This window comes from Echinops telfairi, unplaced genomic scaffold (genome assembly GCF_000313985.2).
Source record: "Echinops telfairi isolate 266 unplaced genomic scaffold, ASM31398v2 ScPeMD7_7409;HRSCAF=8447, whole genome shotgun sequence".
Taxonomy (NCBI): Eukaryota; Metazoa; Chordata; class Mammalia; order Afrosoricida; family Tenrecidae; genus Echinops; species Echinops telfairi.
The window spans coordinates 1,921,015-1,926,806 of NW_022111309.1; positions in this window are offsets into that span (position 1 = coordinate 1,921,015).

Sequence of the window (5,792 nt, forward strand, 5' to 3'; positions counted from 1 at the left end):
ATTATAGTAGTATCTTTTCAGTCATTCTTTCACTGGCTATTTTCAAGTTGGGGTATGAACACGCCAATAAACTGTAATGAACCCTTCCTTCCAAAGCTCAGGCCTTCTCCGGTCTGAGTCACACGCCCTGCTTGTGACGAGGGCCAGAGGTTGGTCTTGCCTTGCTGGGCACTGCCCCCTGACATCAAAGGAGGCAATTGTTCTGCTTGGCAATCGCCTTGTCACAGTGGTGTCAGTCTGAGGTAACAACTTCTGAGATGCCAACACTTTCGCTAGGAGTGGGGAGCTGCCCCGGTTTTCTCTGACAGTTCAGAGCCCCAATCCTTTCCAAGGACCTGAGCCCTTCTGGAGGCCAGGAAGGTGGCTGCTATGGCCACTGCTCATCCTTTCCCAGACGCCCTGGCGCACTCCCACGCTGCATCCGTCCCCTAGCTCCCCCGCCATAAAGCGGACCTCGCGTCTTGGTAGGTGTCCTAGATTTCTCGTGCAGCCCTAGCAGAAATGCCACCAGTAGGTGGTTGTGAAGATGAGAAATCTATTTTCTTACAGGTTAAGAGGCCAGGGCTCTGGCTCTAGGGAGAACGCTCACTTTCTCGGCGGTCCTCACAAGTCTTAGCCCCTCCCTTGCCCATCAGCGCTTACTAGATCCCCAAAGTGATTCCTTTTTTTTTGTTTTTGTTTTTGTTTTGTTTTTTGTTTGTTTGTTTTTTTTTTAAAGTGATTCCTTTAAGACATGTCTTAAACTGACAGTAGCTCCTCACCACAGCAGGAAAACCCTCTTCCCAAACAGGATTCCATCTGCTGGGAGAGGAATGAAGATCCCACCACTTTCCTTTAAGGGGAAGGCCAACTGGGGTTGGGGGTGGTCGCCAGCAAATTCAACCTGTAATTTCCATTAACTTACATCCAGTCTGCCCTTTGGTGATGCTAAGAGGCAGGTGAGGCTCAAGGAGCCTCACATTGCACCAGCCTCATCCCAGGAATTCTCTGAAGGGTCAGGGGTATCTGGAGAGGTGGGGCCTGGGAGATGAAGCTGTACAGAGACGTTGGTTAGCAACTCAAACCCACTAGTCGCTTCATGGAAGAAAGATGTGGCAGCCTTCAGTAAGTTGACAGTCTTGGAAACCATTTAGGGCACTTCTACTCTGCCCTATAGGGTTGCTATGAGTCAGGATTTGACTCAAAGGTAAAGGGTATCAGTTGGTGTTTTGATTTGTTTTCTGTTGAGATACATGGATGCACTTTAAGAAGATCATTATTGTATATACGACTCTTTTAAAAAGCGAATTAACTGTGGAAATGTGTTATAAGTGTATATTATATCAAGAAAACTACTCTTTTAAAAAGACCCATGTAGGTGAAGGAAGAAGAGTTTTTGCTTCGGGGGCCTTGAGTTTATGTTAATGGTGGTGGAACCATTTGGAAATGAATATCCATAATGATTGTACATCATGAAGAATATAATCAATGGCACTGTATAATTATGCATGTAGAAACTGCTGAATTGGAGAATGTTTTGTTGTGTATATTTTGCCACAACTGAAAGATTACATGAATAACAATGAACATAGGAAGAAGAAAATGTTCTAGGATTGCTTGTACAACTTGTCTTGATACGGTTGTACTATTGAATTGGATAACATGTGGATGAAGTGTCAATAAAACTGTTAAAAATAAAATATGGGAAAAATGAAAAGAGCATGAAAAGTCATTATCATTCTATTTCATGTATGTATGCATATATATCCTTATGGAAAACCTAGGCTATTGATAACATTATTGCCTATACTATACAGAAAATTGAGAAATCGAATGGATTAAGTAATGGAAAATCTAGGATATAGATAACATTATCGCCTATACAGAAAATTGAGAAATCTAGTGGATTAAGTAATGGAAAACTCAGGCTATAGATAAAATTATCGCCTATACAGGAAATTGAGAAATCTAGTGGATTACATAAACTACCTAATGTCGCAGCTAGTATGTGGCAGAGCCAGGATCTACTATCTGGCTGCAAAGGGTGTGATCATTTAATTTTGGGCGCCTGATAAGTGCTAGACTGCTAACTTCAAAGTCAGTGGTTCAAAATCAACCATCCACTCCTCAGGAGAAAAATCACATCATCTGCTCCCATTAAGATTTACAGCTTCAGAAACCCAATCGAGGTCGCTGTGAGTCCGAGAGGAGTCAATGGCGGTAAATGAGACCCAGTCCCCACCCCACCCCGCAAAACACTGCCTTTTAGTCAATTCCAACTCATAGCAACCCTACAGGACCGAATAGGACTGTTGCTTTAGATTTCTGTGGCTGTACATTTCACAGGAACAGAAAGCCTCACCTTCTCTGGACAAGTCACAGGGGGAGTCACATGGCTGGGCTGTGGTTAGCAGCCCACTATGATAGGGGCTGTTTAGACCTGGATTGTGTGATGAGCTGAAGGATCTGCCAAAACGGATGGGATTATTCCTTACGCTTCCATATCAATAATTAGCTATTATCCCTGTGTGTTAAATAGAAGAAGACGAAGCTTTTACTGATGAACATCAAAGACTACAGACTTAGTCTAGGTTATGACTCACTGTTACCCACTACCATCCAATTGATTCCGACTGATGGGTACCCTATAGAAACCTGTAGAAGGCTTCTAAGGTTGTAAGCCTTCCCAACACCCCCCCCAAACCCCATTTTATTGGGAGCTAGTATAGATATATCACTCCATAGTTCAATCACATCAAGCAGTATTGTACAGTTGCTACCATAATCAGTTTCAAAACATTTTCTTCCTTCTTGAGTTCCTTGACATCAGCTCCCTTTTACTACCATCACCACCACCACCACTGTGCCCCCCCAAAAAAACAACCCACCCTTATTCTACTTGCTGTTTCTGTGGGTTCATCAATCCTGGGTTCCATATACTGAAAAACATTTAACAAAATTCCAAGAGGGTCGCCCTCAATGACAAAATACATCTGAGACTAAACACAATGCGAACAAGCAACAACCGTTGTGAGGATGGTGCCGGTGATGTTTCACACTGCCCTGCACAGCATCCTATGAATTGGAGTCAGCATGATGGCGCCTGCCAGTATCATCCTTGCGTCTTGGGGATGTCTGTGGGCATGGTGATGTAAGGTTGTTTATACATGTGGATGTTTGAACTAGTGAACATGAGGCCCTTTGAGTAATTTGAGTGTTGCCTGTCCAAGTCCCTAAAGCTATGTGGAGCCCTTTCAAGTCCAGGCTGGTCAAGACTCTGTATTCACAAGAGAGAGAAATTCAGCCCAAACGATTTCAAGTAAAACGGAACCAGCAAGCTTCAGTCATGGCTTACTCTAGGAGTTCAGTAGCATTATTCACACCTGCTCTTAGGTATGTCTCCATCTGGTCTCTTCCATGTTGGCCTTTTGTTCATATTGAGTCTCCCATGGGCGCTTACCGGCTCTTGTTGACTGGGTCTAAGAAAACGTAGAGTCCCCATAAACAAAAACTTAATTTCATTTATTAAAATAAGTGACTAGAGATACCAGGAGAGTAAGAACAGGAGATGTCCCCACGACTTTGTCTATGTAGCATCATTGGTCAGAAAGGTGGCAGGAGAAGACTTCTAATGGTAGATGTTTCTGCCAAAAAGGCCTCATAAGTCAAGCATGCGGACAAAAAGGGTTTTCTGTTTTGAGTCAGGCCAGCTAATTTTAAAGGATAGAATAGTTTTTATTTTTATTATTATCCATAGTTTTTAGAAATCTTCTAAATGCTATAACAAGCTAATATATGTAATGAAATACATTTATAATAAAGTTCTAAAAATGAAAGAGGAATTTTGGTGGTGTCGTGGTTATGAGCTAGGCTGCTGCCAGGTCAGCAGTTTGAAACCACCAGCCACTCCTTGCAAGAAAGACAAGGCCTTCTACGACAGGGCACAGAATCTCACAAGGGCTGTTCTATTCTGTCCTATTGGGTCATTATGAGTCCGCATCAACTCGATGCAGTGAGTTTGTTTTGAGCAACATGAGGGAGTTCTGGGTGGTGCTGAGAGTTAACACCCTCAACTGCTAATGAAAAGGTGGGGGGTTTGCATTCATCCAGAGGCTCCTTGTAAGAAAGGCCTGACAATCTACTAAAACATGTCACTGAAAACCCTCGAGTTGGGTCTAGTTCTACTCTGACCCATGTGGGCTTGTCAGGGTCAGCTCACCAGCAGTTGTGTTGTCGCTTTAAATAACAATATAGATCCATACAAGTAAGTGCAAATGTTCTATAAACGTACAGTACAATATACATATATTTAAAAACCATTAGGACATAATAGCACTGCCCTATAGCGTTTCCCAGGCTGTACTCTTAATGGAAGCAGACTGCCACATCGGCCACATCTTTCTTCTGCAGAGCAGCTCGTGGGTTCGAACTGCCAGTCTTTCGGTCAGCTGCTGTGGGTTCAGCCCTGCACCGATAGGGCTCTTTATAAGATAGTACTGCATACCTATATGCATATACCTATATGCAACAACACCTTGCTAACCTAAAGATCCCCGTGCACTCGAAGAATCCCTATAGACCCCATGAGTACAGCTTGGCAGATGCACACTGAGTGGAAGCTGTCTTTGAGGTTACCCACAAGCTGCAGGGCGATTTGTTCCTGCCATTAAATGTACCCTGAGCTCAAATGAGGCCACCAAGACACGTCCCTGGTGGAACCCAAGGTGCTATTGGACATGATATCCCAGCACTTACATGCTCCTTGCTGAGCTGGTGCCCCCTTTCCACCCTGCACTACTCCTGTCTCGGGTGGAACTCTGGACCCCTTTTCAGAGGAAAGCACTCACTGTGAACTTGTCCTTGATGTCCATCAAAGCCTCCCAAATTGTGCAAGAGTACTTCAAGGTCACGTCTCACCATACAAACAGGAGGGGGCGCAAAAACCTCTCCCTTGTCTCCCAGAAGTCTCTCGCCTCCTTGCACTGTCCTGTTGTTTCTCCAGGGTCCCTGCTGAGCGGGTCAGTTTAGGAGTTGAGATGACACTGGCTGCCACCTGTGGAGCAGTCCCTGTGTACAACGTCCTTTCTGACATGGATTCATCCCACCCCTAACAGCCCTGCAAGGTCCGCATGATGAACTTCATTTCACACAGAGCAACTACAGGCCTAAAGAGTTTGTGCCTGTATCACATAGAGAGAGAGAATGCCGATGAGAACAGCTTTGGTGTCAGGCCCAAGCCATTCATCTTTTCAGCCGTTGTGACGGGCACATGACGGCCTGTGTACAACACAGTGAATGCTGCCCAGTGCTTATCATTGGTATGTCCAAGTTGTGGCCCCTGTGTGCTTGAGTGCTTCCCAAGTTGGGGCTCATCTTTTCTTGGCCACCTTCATACTGAACAACATTCTGTTACAGCCTACCATGTGTTCATTGGGGAATTACAGGAGTAGATGACCAGCGCAAACTAGTCGAGCTTGGTATGGAAGCTCTGCTGCAATTGGTCCACCGTGGACAGCCGGTGGCGTGTCTTCCGAATCCCAGTAGCACACAAATTGCAGCAGTGCGACAGCTGACGGCCACGTGTTGGATCTTCTCATTGGCCAACTGTGTATTTGTTGTATCTTGAATGCCAGACAGGGGCTGCCGGCCCCTGTGATTTCATGGAGGCCAAAACAGACCAGAGTTTGTCCTCAGGAAGTAGGACCAACTGGAAAGACAGACGTTAACAAAGCACTCATGAAACGCATTTCAGAGTGTGCAGTGTGCTCTGCAGGAGCGGTTCCTCGTGCATTTAACAGAGATCCAGCTGTCTT